The sequence below is a fragment of the Polypterus senegalus genome, chromosome 18 (assembly GCF_016835505.1).
Source record: "Polypterus senegalus isolate Bchr_013 chromosome 18, ASM1683550v1, whole genome shotgun sequence".
Taxonomy (NCBI): domain Eukaryota; kingdom Metazoa; phylum Chordata; class Cladistia; order Polypteriformes; family Polypteridae; genus Polypterus; species Polypterus senegalus.
In genome coordinates this window covers 18,590,747-18,605,249 of record NC_053171.1, presented here as the reverse complement: position 1 = coordinate 18,605,249, position 14,503 = coordinate 18,590,747, and the positions used below count along the sequence as shown (strand labels likewise).

Below are 14,503 nucleotides of genomic sequence, written 5' to 3'. Positions count from 1 at the left end.
TATACACTGAGAGAACCTTAGACTTCACGCAGACAGTTCCTAGGCCCATATTACTGTTTGTCAGACATCTTAACTTGCTCACATAGATATATGTGCAAATATATTGATTTTAATGCTGCCTCCATTTTAGCAACATGTCTGCGACCACCGGTAGAAAAAAAACCGTGAAATATCCCACCCCTTCCCTTCAAGAGCAATAGGGGGCATCACGAGAAAACGCAGGCAGGCAGCCGGCAAACACACGGTTAACTCCTCTGTTCCAGCTGAACCCTTTAACCCCGCGGAAAGTCCCAGAAATGACGTTTTAACCAGGTAATTAAAAGCGATTTAATTACACAGTGGATCTCTGCACTGGGAACCCTTGAGGATCTACGTGCTGTAAACAACTCGGTAGACTGACTGCAGCTTTTCATTGACTCAGACCATCTTGATCTGCTTAGTGACGGGAAAAAAGAAACGCTGCTGCCGTCGACGGTATGCGTGCGCACGCGCACGACGTTTAGCTGCGGCACCGCTCCCACCGGAAAGCGCGTTCACGTGAAACTCTAGAAAGAACAATCAAGGAAGAAAAAAAAAAAAAGACCGACTAGTACAATCCTGATCTTGAAAGGAATAAATCAAGTATTCAAAGTAAATATATGTTTTATCAAACGTCTGAACGTATTACATAAGTAATTGATTTTTTAGACGTAGTGAAATGTTCTTTTCGTAATGGGTTTACCTTTAGAAAACTTTTTTCTTCGTTTGTCGAATTGTGTGGGCGGCCTTTTAAGGGAGGTGTGCAACGCCGGTTTTTTTTTTAGACTCCGGAGTTTTATCTAAAGAGATTTGTTTACTTTTCTCCGCACCGAGATTTGCACAATAACGCTTCACTTCTGTCATGAGATTCACAATCCTTCCAAGCTCTCTTACTCCTCGCAAGATTCTGTCAGAGTTTTTGGCTTATTTATGTGTGATGGAAAAAGGGCTGTGATTTTTTTTTTTTTAAACCGCGTTTTTCACAAAAGAATGAAAGTCGAGGTCAGCCCTCTTCTTTCAGGGAGAGCAGAGCTCACATTTCCATGAACAATCCTCAGTTGTCCACAGGCGGTGGTTCATATGGAGATATGCAGGCCCATATGTTGACTCTTCCTGTGACCCTGCCCCACGCCCCCTCCTTTTCAATTCTTATTTGGGATTACCACCATTTACAAAAGTGCCCCTTTGGAGAGAGAAAAAAAAAAAGTCCCATTTTGTGGGGCAGAGGAAGAAGCGTAACGGTCCCCAGCGCAGCGCAGCGTTAGATTCCCGTCTTACAAATGAATAATGGCCGAGACGTTTTATGTGGCTAATTAAAGAGCTTCTTCCCCCTTCCTTCATTCTCCCACACAAACAAGCTGGAATGTCAATAAGAGTCGGCCCATGAGACAGGAATGCCAGGAGAAACGATCAGATGGCCATGCTAAAGCTGTGAGATCTGCAGAATGGCTTTCTGTCATGCTCTCTCCACAGCAAAGTTATATATAAGGGGAAACTCAATTTAAGGATCAGAAAAGGATAAGGGCACCATTTTACCCCGATTTCTTTTTTTTTAATTATTTTTGGATTTTAATTAACAGCCCTTTTTAGACTATTATAACTTATTCCAGAGTTCTCCTTCCCAGCTCTAAATGATTTTGGCCATAGTGTTGATAACTCAGTAAGCATATGTGGCAATGCAGTGACTGTGTCAGTTCACTTTATTACCTGAATGTAGATAAAGCAGGGATTTGTTGAGTTAAAGTGTACTTGTTTATTTATTAGGCAGCATGTTATCAGTTTATGCTAAGCACACCCAGCGGGTACGTGCCTCCTGTGGATCTAATCTATCCTCACCTGGCTTATCGTTTAGGGTTTATATTTTAATTTGGTTGATTTTTTTAAAAATCAAATAACACTCCATACGCATAACTCGAGTTTTACAAAAAAAAAAAAAAGAAAAAGGTTTGAAACAAATCAACCCGACCCCTGAGAAAAGAGAGCTAGGCCAGCTTTATACTAGTAAAGACAAATGAATAGATAAAATAATAAATTAATAGATGTAAATGGAGTAAAAGAGGGGAGAGAACCTGCTTCCTCAGTGCTTTAAAAGCTTATTCTAAAATGTTATCGATTAGATCAGGGGTGGGCAAAGTCAGTCCTGGAGGGCCACAGTGGCTACAGGTTTTTGTTCCAACACCGTTGATTAATTAGAAAATAATCCTTGCCGATAATTTAATGTTATGGCTTGTTAATACTTTAACTCTGCTATGTTAGGTCATTCTCAAATTATAGATTTTTTTGTTCCTCTCTAAGGATATCATCCAAATGATCTGAAGTCTAAAATGGATTAGTATTCTCTTCACTTTCCTCCCAAGTATTTAATTAAACCAAATAGTATGTGATAAATACACACAGGTATAAATGGAAACAAGCTAAATCTGTTGTCATTTGCATCTTATTGCTAATAAGGAGCCATTAAAAACCAAGAGTACAGCTGTTTCAGGCTAAAGTAACAAGGGTTCAAAATCGTAATGAGCGAGTCAACTAAAATGAAGCACAAGTGTTACTTGAGCAGTAAGTGCTTCTTATTAAGCAGTTGGGTTGGAACAAAAACCTGTAGCCACTGTGGCCCTCCAGGAATGACTCTGCCCACCCCTGGATTAGATCTTGCCAGGTTCTCAAAAAGTTCTGCACAGATCCTCTAAGTGCGAATTTGATTTTTCCCCACTCTAAAACCGCATATAACATCAGTTACCCACTGACTTCGAATTGGAGAGTTAGGATTCTTCCAGTTAAGCAAGATAAGTCAACGTGCCAATAGTGTAGTGTATCCACTTTTTCTATTGCAAGGATAAGGGGCAGGACACTGTGGCAACGCAAAGACCAAACCTGGAAGGGACTCCTGCATGTCTTGGTTTGGTTTAGGTTTATTTGTCATATATAGGTTAACACAGGGTCAACATACAATGAAATGTGTATGACGAGAAAAACAAGTCACTCAGCTTAGATCCAATAAAGCTAAAAAATAATAAAAAATAATAAAAAAATGACAAGTTAAAAATAGACTAGCTATATAAAATGAAATATGTACATTTTAAAAGAAGTTATAGAGCAATATGAGTTGAATGAGCAGCAAGTACAAATGATAGTTATTGCACAGATAATGTTTTATAAGTACAGATGTATGTTCCAGTCAGTATTCAGAGTGTATGCAGGTACAGTTTGTGTGTGAGTAGTGCAATGTAGGTGTAATGTAAGTGTATGTAAGTGTTCAGGTGTTGCTGTTGAGGAGTCGTATGGCCTGGTGGTAAAAACTGTTCTTAAGTCTTGACTCATTTACCAAAGAATTAGTTTAACAGGATAAGAATAAGAACCATATCAGACTGGATGGGACTCCAGTCTATGAAGGAGCTGAGACATGAATGAATGAATTAATTAATTAATAGCAGTAGAGTGTTGTACCGTGTTAGCCATACATTGATACAGGAGAATGTAGGGTGAAATGACACCTTTAATACAGTGGGTACGGAAAGTATTCGGACCCTCTTCAATTTTTCACTCTTTGTTATATTGCAGCCATTTGCTAAAATCATTTAAATTAATTTTTTTCCTCATTAATGTACACACTGCACCCCATATTGACAGACAAAAAAAGATAATTTTTGAAATTGTTGCAGATTTATTAAAAAAGAAAAACTGAAATCTCACATGGTCCTAAGTATTCAGACCCTTTGCTCAGTATTTAGTAGAAGCACCCTTTTGAGCTAATACAGCCATGAGTCTTCTTGGGAAAGATGCAACAAGTTTTTCACACCTGGATTTGGGGATCCTCTGCCATTCCTCCTTGCAGATCCTCTCCAGTTCTGTCAGGTTGGATGGTAAACGTTGGTGGACAGCCATTTTTAGGTCTCTCCAGAGATGCTCAATAGGGTTTAAGTCAGGGCTCTGGCTGAGCCATTCAAGAAGAGTCACAGAGTTGTTGTGAAGCCAATCCTTCGTTATTTTAGCTGTGTGCTTAGGGTCATTGTCTTGTTGGAAGGTAAACCTTCGGCCCAGTCTGAGGTCCTTAGCACTCTGGAGAAGGTTTTTGTCCAGGATATCCCTGTACTTGGCCACATTCATCTTTCCCTCGATTGCAACCAGTCGTCCTGTCCCTGCAGCTGAAAAACACCCCCACAGGATGATGCTGCCACTGCCATGCTTCACTGTGGGGACTGTATGGGACAAGTGATGAGCAGTGCCTGGTTGTCTCCACACATACCGCTTAGAATTAAGGCCAAAAAGTTCTATCTTGGAGTTTTCAAGACACCTGAAGGAATCTGAGATGGTGAGAAATAAGATTCTCTGGTCCGATGAGACCAAGATAGAACTTTTATGGACCAGTTAATAGGAAAAACTGACAGCGTGTCTCATAGGCAGCCTGGCACGATAGAAATAGGCAGAGCCATCCTGGACAAGACTCCGGTCATTGACAGGAAACAGTCAGTAATATTTTTTCACCTCAGGACCCGCTTATCTTGGGTTAAAGTGAAGTTTCTTGTTTATTAGGCACTAAGTTCTCAGTTTATGCTAAATGCACCAAATGGTACATGCCTACTGTCCTCACCTGTATAACATTATATTGTTTTAGGGCAACATACCGTGGCAAGACAAAGAGCAAGACCAGAACCACACCTGGAAAGGACTCATGCATGTCCTCACTCATTTACCATGCAGGATAAGCGAGAAGGTAAGAAACATCCCTCCATGGGACTCTAGCCTGTCTTGGGATGCAGACGTGCTGTTATTTTAAAATCAGTTCTTCAACAAAAACCTGGAGACATAAATAGAAAAGTAGTTCTGGGCATATTTCACACAAATGTTAGAAAGTGTTTCTTATAGAGAGCTACAGCCACCATGAAAATTTTACGAAGTATTGTGGTAGACTGTAGAACTTGGGGATCTTCAAAACCTGACCCGTTAGAATTGTTCTAATGTCTACAAACCCTCACAGATTTGTGACCCGTTAATACGAAAACCAAAGAGAGTATCTCATATCAACCTGTCCCGATAGAATGGAGCAGGATCATCCCGGGACAAGACCCCAGTCATTGACAGGACGTGCTGTTATTTTAAAATGAGTACTTCAACAAAAAACCTGGAGAAATAAATAGGAACTAGTTAAGGGCGTATTTCACCCAAATGTTAGGATGGTTTTACTTACAGAAAACCCATAGATACATGGAACAAGTTATCAAGTAGTGTGGCAGACTGCAGAACTTGGGGGCCTTTAAAACTTGTCAGAATGTGAATGTCTACACTCCTCAAATTAAAGTTTAGTTATTAGGAAAATCTTACAGTGTGTCTGTCCTGATAGATTAGGGAAGAACCAACCTTAGACAAGAGTTCAGTCACAGGACATATTTACATAGATAGACTGATAGATAGAATAGGCACTATATCATAGATAGATAGATAGATGTGAAAGGCACTCCTATCTATCTATCTATCTATCTATCTATCTATCTATCTATCTATCTATCTATCTATCTATCTATCTATCTATCTATCTATCTATCTATCTATCTATCTATCTATCAATCATAGATTGGAAAAAACAGAGACACTTTATTAATCCAAAGGAAATGGTACAGTTACGGCAGCAGGGAAGGATTATAGAAGTAAATTAACAAAGCATTGGTATTTATTTATTAAGTGTAATGTGATTAAAATGTACACACTTATAAGTTCCAGTTTTACTGTACATACGTCAGTCATTTCCACAGTACACTACATACAGTGTCATTATCTGTTAAGATGTCTATTAGACCAGTTCAATGCCATTCATCACACAGGGAAGAAGACCACCTTGGCCAAAGGGTAACTCATTTTCAAGCCTGATGGCCTAGAGTAGAAATGGCCTCACATGGTGCTCCTTGTTTTTGTTCAGCTCTGGGCTAGTTTATCATTATCACTAGTCAACATGGCAGCATTTTTCCTCGGAGACTTATTTTGGTAAGATAGTATGCATGGCAGGAACCAAGTCTGAAAAAGACTTCAGTCCTTAACAAGACAAACACTTATCCAGGGAAAGTTTGGCAGTACCATTCCATTTAAACATTATGTTTTTGGATTGTAGGAGGAAACAAGAGATCCTCCATGACCAATAGCCCCCTACCCACCATAACCTTGAGGCATTTGAACCATGAAACAAGGAAGTGAAGTTAGCAACAGCTCTTGCTATGCTGCTATTTTGCCTCTAAATATTTTAATGAAATTCCAGCATACCATCTCATTCCAATACAGACCCCATCACAGTAGGATTGCACACAAAGCTGGAACCAACGCCGGGTGGGGTGCCAGTTCATTGCAAGGCAAATTCATTCAGCCCCTCGCTGTGCCAAATTACAATTGCCTATCCATGTAACCTGCATGCTCTTATCTGATGCAGACACAGGGAGAACATGCAAACACTAAAGAGATGGTGACGAGTGCAGGTTTTAAACCCAGCCTGCTGTAGCTCTGAGGCAGGAGTTCTTCTCTCTGTCCCTTTCTTGGCATTTCATTATAACAGTACTGTTAATTTTGTCTTCCTCCTGGTCATACCAAAAATATGAATATGGATTAGTGTACCGGTTGAGACTGTCAAGCATCTTTAGCTCATTCTTTATTTTGTCAAGCTCTTTTAGAATAGTCTGATTTCTTCTCAAAATGTCCATAGTACTAACTTTGTGGATTTAAATTTCATCAGTAACCGAGTTATGTTTAACATTTTCGTTTTATTATGCTGGTTCATCTCAAATGGGTTTGAAAATGGATGTAAGTGTAAACCACTTTATGAGCTGTAAAAGACCACGAAGCATTCCACCCATTGTCTACACTTGCTTTTTCTATTGCAGGTTTAAGGGATGCCAGAATCTGATAGCAGCAATAGGCACAAAACAGTTACCATCTGTCAGTCACTATGGCTCATACTGGGGCCAGGCTAGTGTTCCCAGTATGTTACTAGAACATAAAAGAATACTGATGTGAATATGAAGAACACTTGCAAGTTCTATTCAGGGGATGCTGCAACCATGACTCAGACTTGGAATCAAGAGCTGTGAGGCTACAAGACTATGTGCTCTATCATCGTGCCTCACACTTCAAAAGGTGTAATTAATTTAATTACAAAAATATCACAAGGACACAATAACAACTTTTTATTCTACTTACGTGCCTCAGGAATGACAGGTCGAGCAACAAAGTAAAGTTGAGACACCAACTGGGTCGTCTCATTTAATACGAATGTCCAAAGCAAAAATCATGCCTTTAGGTGACAAGAAAATGGCTACTCTGGCACAGTAAGTCCTCTCAGGCTGTCATTCTGTGGAGCTCCATCCAGTACGTCACTCTGAGTGGAACGTTACGTCTCCTTCTGGGCAGCTGAGTTTCTTATTATGGTTTATTTCTCAGTGCTGTGGGGAGAGAAGGAGACAGCGCCCCCTCTTGCCTTGGTGGGTTATTACATACCACGATTGAGCCCATGAGGAGATCCTCTGATTCGCATATGTGACAATACTGTATATACTCGCGTTTAAGTTCTCCTGCAGATAAGTTGGGGCTTGGTTTTACTTTATAATTTCCAGTATTTTATAATAGATAGATAAATAGATGTGAAAGTCGAATGCGGAAAACTCACGCTATTGGTCCAAGAGATTACAATATGCTAACGGCCACCTGAGAGAGTAACCACGGAGCACACTGCCTTTTTTTATGTGTTGTGCCTGCGTGACCACACAGTAATACCCAAACTATTCTGAAGCAACGTTGCACTGATTTGTGTTTTTTGTATCTCACACCCTCATACACCTTTATCGTAAGAGCATCCCTTATCTACGATAGAGCGTTCGATTAGAAGAAAATATGAAGCTGGCTTTAAATTAAAAGTCATTGAAGTGGCGAAAGAAGTTGGTAACTGTGCTGCAGCAACAAAATTTGATGAGTCTGAGAAACTGGTGTGAGATTGGAGGAAGCAAGAAAATGTAAAAAATTAAGTGTGATATTTTTGAACGGGCGTATAAGTTGGGGTCTGATTTTATGATTGATTTTTCGGGTTTCAAGACCTGACATATACGCGAGTATATACAGTATTTATATATAGTATGTAGCAGGGGGCTCGCTTTGCTCACCAAGCCCCGGTGGCAGGCACTGGACGTCCACTATCTCGATGGGCGTTGGGGTGCTCCTCCATTAGAGAAACGATTTGTATTTAAAGAGCTGGTATGGAGAAGAGTATGCGGGGCGCAGGTAGACGGTTTGGTGCTTAGGTATTATTAAAAGAAACTCAGTTACTTGAGTATTTCACTACAACTGTCTATTATAAATACCAATGAATTATAAAACGTAGTAAAAAGTAAAACGTATTAAAAAGTAAATAAATTTAATTACACTAATGCCTTGTCAAAAACAATATTATGAATTACTTTATCCTCTAACTTACATTCTATAAACGTTGATTTTTTGCATTTCTGTTTGCATATTGTTCAGGATATTTTTCTCTTTTTCGTTTATTGGATGATTCTCTTTGTTGTTGATTTTTATTATATTCAGGTCTTTTTTGTTCATTTTCTTTTTTTTGGCGTTCATGATCAGCTGTTGTTGCTCTTTTTCTATTGTGATCTAAAATTCGAAGCTTTTGAATAGATCATTTGTTATTCTGCCTTGCTGTTATAAGTGACTGTGTTGAAGGGCAAGTTAGCACTGAGAGTGTCACAAGGTGGGATGGAGAGAGGATGAGCGGTGTGGAGGGGCGTGGTCAAGGCTGAATAACGCAGACACGATGGAAAACTTTTAATATAATAGAGATATATATGGACTGTGAGAGATTAAATATACAGATGAGGTGCAGTGGTGCGCTGGCATCCCATCTTGAGTTGGTTCCTTCCTTCTGCCTGATATAGTTGTAACAGACTGCAGCTCCTAGCACATGCATTAATCCATTTTTCAGGTTGTCCTTCTCACCAGTCATGGCGCCGAAGAGTGGTGGCATGTTATATGTTGATTATCACATGCAAGTAAGGATGTCTGTACACATGGCGATGATAACCCAAGTTTTGAGCTGGATTAGTTCAGTAGTTAAAGTGCCTATCCTGGCAGCTTCTTCCACAGGGCAGGTATCAAACCTGCAAGGGACTCCTGCACATGCTTATTAATTTAATGGCTGTCCACCAATTTATCACAGTCTCACACGGAGGCTAGCGTATGATGTTATTCTGCATCCATCCCTGTATGCAGTTCCTCCAACCTGCAGGGAAAAACTTGGGGGTTGGTGGCAGAATTGGCACTTCAGCCACCATAATAAACCTCACACTGTTCCAGTGTGGTGCTGAGGTGTCACCCATTGCATGGCTGCACTCGGGTCCTAATCTGCATCCTGAGTTGGTTTGTCGTGTGGTGGGTGCGGCAATGCGCCGTATCAGCACGTGCTCCTAGCACGGAGGCTAGGGATCTGCGGTTGCCGGTTCAAATCCCGTAAACACCAGAAGTGACTGCTCTCCACTGTGCTCTTGAGCAAGGCCCTTAACCTGCAATTGCTTCGTCCTGGGGGTCCAGTTCTGCAAGCAGCTTACAGTGATAAATTGGGGGTTCATGACCGGATTGGCACTCCGGCTACCATTAAAAAAAAAATAAAATTAAAAACTCTCACTGTTCCAAGTGTGGTGCTGAGGTGCCGCCCGCTGCATTCGGGTTTCAATCCAGGTGGCTCGTTGTGTAGTGGGTGAGGCAGCACGCTACCAGTGCAAGATCCCAATCTTTCTCTGTCTCACACACACACACACACACGTTTTTTTGTCTATGCTAGTGGGTAACTCCACATGTGACAATGATGAGTCTAAAAGCCTATAGGGCTAAATTGGGAAACCAGCTTTTTTTTTTTTGTTTGTTTTTTATTCTATCACAGAGTCAAATTGGTAATATGAAATGTCAATGAGGGGCGTCTTTTTAGAGCAGACCACCTACAAGCACAGTTGTTTTCCTCTTCCTCTCTCTCTCTCTTTAAGTATCTGAACAAGCGAAACTACCAACATCTTTCTTGACAAACAGAATAAGCTGCGGCTTTTTTTAAATACGGGGGCCATACAAACAAACTGGAAAGGCAATAAGAGGAAGTTTCTTTTGTTCTTCAGTATTTTCTGACACTTGACTACACAAACAAGCCAGAGTGTCAATAAGGGTACAATTTCTTTTTTATTGTTTCAGAGGATTATTACCTTAACAAAGTGACTGACAGTAAACATGGGCTTACTTCATTTCTCCCACAGCCTCAGAGAGAGAGAGATAACTTGAACTATTATATGGTGACACTTTGTTTCTTTCTTCTATACTACTGTTTTGTGGTGGAAGGCGTCATATATGATAAAGACTGATTAATAGGTAGTTAGCATGAAATACACATACAGTGCTCTTTCTTTTTACTTTGTACATCACCACAGGATAGTGAAATATACTATTTATGATTAACAGGACCGCAGTCATCGGCAAGAAAAGCGGATATGAGTATGAGATGAGATGTTTTAACATGGAGCTCGGCGGTTCAATAGTTAATGCTACTGCCTCACAGATCTAGTGTGATGGGGTTTCAGTTCCACTTTTTCTTATAATGTATTTGCAAATTCTTTTCATCTTTGTATTGGTTGTGCCCCCTCTGCCCAAAGATGTGCAGTTCTGATGTGGACCCCGTGACTTTAGGTGTGTGTGTGCATGAATGGGACTTGCAGTGAACTGGCACCCCATCTTGAGTCACTGCCTGCTCTCAGCAACCCTCAGTTAGGGTTAAGTTAATATGTACGTTTCTTTGTTGTGAAGGGCACCATAAAAAACCACAATTGATTAACAGGGAATTAGTCCGGTACTCACATACACTGTCCAACACTTTATAACAGGACTTGCTCTGAAAATCACAAAAAAAAATAAAGATTTAATTATATAGACTGCATGACATAAACCTGCACTTTTATTCTTGTACATTGTGAAAGGCTCTATAAAAAAGATGAAGTATGATGTAATCAGCATGATAGATAAATGTACTCTTTTTTTCTTGTCTACTTTGTACATCTCTCTGTGATAAAGTGTGTAGTTTGTTGGTCGGTTGGGAGCAAGCGCTGATGGCACGTTGCCGTACCCACCACACGACAAATTACCTGGATTGGGACCCGAGTGCAGCAGGTGACACCCCAGCACCACACTAGTAGTAAAAGGCGCTATATATGTAAAAGACTGATTAATATGTAGAATCTCATGAGTATATGCTATGTGGCCAATAGGGGGCGTTCTTGTGCCAGTCCCCAAGTCCAGAATTTTTTTTTTTTTGTTCTTTATTTCGCCTTATTCGCTGTATTAGGAATTTGTTAGTTTTCACATACCCCTTGGGGACAGAGCACAGGGTCAACCATTGTACAGCGCCCCTGGAGCAATTACAGGCTAAGGGTCTTGCTCAGGGGCCCAGCAGAGCAGGATCTCTTTTGGCAGTGAAGGGAGTTTCGAACCGGCAACCTTCTGGATACCAGCACAGATCCTTAGCCTTAGAGCCACCACTCTGCCCCAAACCAGGAAGGCCCAAAGTGTGAGTGTAAAAATTATGTTAATATTTGAAAGGCAGAAACTATTTATTTACAAAACTTCATATGTGCAAGATGATTTACAGGAATGTCTCAACCTGTTCACCATAATTCAACACATGTAATGAGGTACATAAATTTTCCACAAAATTTGTATATAGGTATATACATAGCAGTACCATTAGTGTTAACATAATTTTGACTCACCCTGTGTGTTTTATTTATCAAATAATTAGCACTTCTTCTTCTTTCGGCTGCTCCTGTTAGGGGTCGCCACAGCTGATCATCTTCTTCCATATCGTCCTGTCCACTCCATCTTACTCTGTCACAGCCATCACCTGCATATCCCCTCTCACCAAATCCTAAAACCTTCTCTTAGGCCTTCCTCTTTTTCTCTTGCTTGGCAGCTCCATCCCTTGGGTCCTTTTTCCAGTATACCCAGCATCTCTCCTCTGCACGTGTCCAAACCAATGCCATCTCACTTCTCTGACTTTGTCTACTTTCTCTTCTGTTCTTTTTCCGGTTTTCTGTGGTGGCAACCTGCACCACCACCACCTGATCAAAGCACCATGATGTCCCTACATTGATGGATTAAAAGCCAGAAGTCCACGTGACCATCATCATCAAGTCCTTCCATGAGAACCCTGAATACCATGAGGACTGATCACTTATGTTTGGTAGAATACCTAGAGGGGGTTGGACTGTCTCCTGGCCTAGAACCCCTGCAGATTAATTTTTTTCTCCAGTCGTCTGGAGTTGTTTTTGTTTTTTCTGTCCTCCCTGGCCATCGGACCTTACTTTTATTCTATGTTAATTAGTGTTCTGTGACTTTAATTCTTACTTTGTCTTTTTTTTTCCTTCCTTCATCATGTACAGCACTTTGAGCTACATTATTTGTATGACAATGTGCTATAGAAATAAATGTTGTTGTTGTCTCCCATCTGTCCAACTTTCACATTTCCTCTTACCTGGCAGCTCTATCTTTAGCATCCTTCTCCTAATATCCCCAGCATCTCTCCTCTGAACTTGATCAAACCAACGCAATCTCACCTCTCTGACTTCATCTCCCAACTCGAGCTGACCCTCTAATGTCCTCATTTCTAATCCCGTTCATCCTCGCCACACTCCCAATGCAAATCTTAGCACACCCATGCCCATTCACATCTGGGCACTTAGCAGTTACCTTCTTCTGCTCCTCCCATTAGGGGTTGGCACAGCATATCATCTTCTTCCATACCTTAATGTCCCCATCATTTTGTTCTGTCACACCCATCACCTGCATGTCCTCTCTTACCACATCCATAAACCTTCTCTTAGGTCTTCCTCTTTTCCTCTTGCCTGGCAGCTCTATCCTTAGCCTCCTTCTCCTAATATACCCAGCATCTCTCCTCTGCACATGTCCAAACCAACACAATCTCGCCTCTCTGACCTTGTCTCCCAACCATCCAACCTGAGCTGACCTTCTAATGTCCTCTTTTCTAATCCTGTCCATCCTCATCACACTCAATGCAAATCTTAGCATCTTTAACTCTGCCACCTCCATCTCTGTCTACTGCTTTCTGGTGCTTTCTCTAACCCATGTAACATAGCTGGGTACAAAAAGGGAAAAAGAAGAGAGAATTCCAAGTATTAAACAAAAAAGGAAAACAATACTACAGGCCCTCTTTGTCTTTTCTAATGGTGTCTTGATCCCTTATCTATCAGATGGAGTTCCTCTTAAGCACACTCCCTTCTCAGCTCTGACTCATTCCTTCTTTCTTTCTACATTATCTCACTCCTCCCAATTGAACCCTTGGCCAACTCTTTTTCCCAACTCCAGATTCAACCTACCGATGACTTGCAAGGGGGGCTATTTAAAGTTCTTGCTTGGTCAATGTCCTGATATAGGACTGGCCTATAGGACTCTTGGGAGTCATTTTACACAGGGTTTCCCCCTGGCCTCCCCAGGAGTTACTGCAGTCCTGGACTCCATTATACAGTATATTACAAGGATTAGACAACCCTGCAGAGGCCTGATAATGTAAAGCAGGAGGCCATGCATAGGTTAACACGCCTGATTGCTACCAAATGATATCCCCAGAATATATACTGTATTTCTCAGGCTTCTTCCTTTTGTTATATCATTCACATCCCTTCTGTAAAAGGGTAGATAAGATTGCACTTGCATTTTCCACTTTGCCCAATTACTATTTCCTACATACTCTGTACATTTCCTAGTAATGAGATCTTTTCGAGTAAGGCACCATATACAATAATGATCAATATTTAACTAGCATGGCATACATACTGTTTTTAATATCTTGTAATGGAAAGCATTGTATACAATAAAAGTTAATAAATATTGATGGTTAGTATGGCATACGGTATAGCAGGGCCAGTGCCATCATTGAGGCGGATTAGGCATTTGCCTAGGGCACAGATCATAAGTGTCATGAGTTAGCTACAGAACAGTCAGTTAACGTACTAATAAGCTTTGCCCAGGGTTCAAAATAACCTAGCACTGGCACTGGGTATAGGTGTACTGTTCTTTCTTATTACTTTGTACATCAACTTATTATAAACTTTCTTGTGAAAGACACTACAGTATATACACTTTTAAAAATAAAAGTGCCACAGTGGTTCTTCAGAGCAATGCCATAGGGTTCTGAAAATATCCCATCCACATGAAGGTTCCAGAAAGAATATTTTAATTTATGTATTCCTGTAACGGGCTCCATACAGTAAAAATCCAGGACTAGATGGTTTGATTTGTGAGGTACCAGTGGGTCCTGATTTTAAAAGGACTCTTGCTGCATACAATCACACAGGCTAAGTCCTGGATTTTTTCCTCTGTAGATAGCCTACCATTCAGTATAGATTTCAGAATTTTATAGAGATTTTACATATAGATTTTTATATACAGACTCTTATAGGTTTTTTGTTTT

The 14,503-nt window shown here is 40.6% G+C and overlaps 1 long non-coding RNA gene across 2 annotated transcripts; it reads left to right on the top strand.

The window, feature by feature from the left end:
- The first annotated feature begins 277 nt into the window (after positions 1-277).
- Positions 278-12,079, top strand: LOC120518950. Of its 2 annotated transcripts, none has more exons than XR_005631345.1 (3): positions 278-630; positions 4,631-4,729; positions 11,987-12,079. It is a non-coding gene; the product is annotated as an uncharacterized LOC120518950 (long non-coding RNA). The 2 variants fall into 2 exon arrangements; XR_005631344.1 differs by lacking the exon at positions 11,987-12,079 and adding an exon at positions 6,879-7,599 and having other exon boundaries at positions 281-630.
- The last annotated feature ends 2,424 nt before the right edge of the window (positions 12,080-14,503 follow it).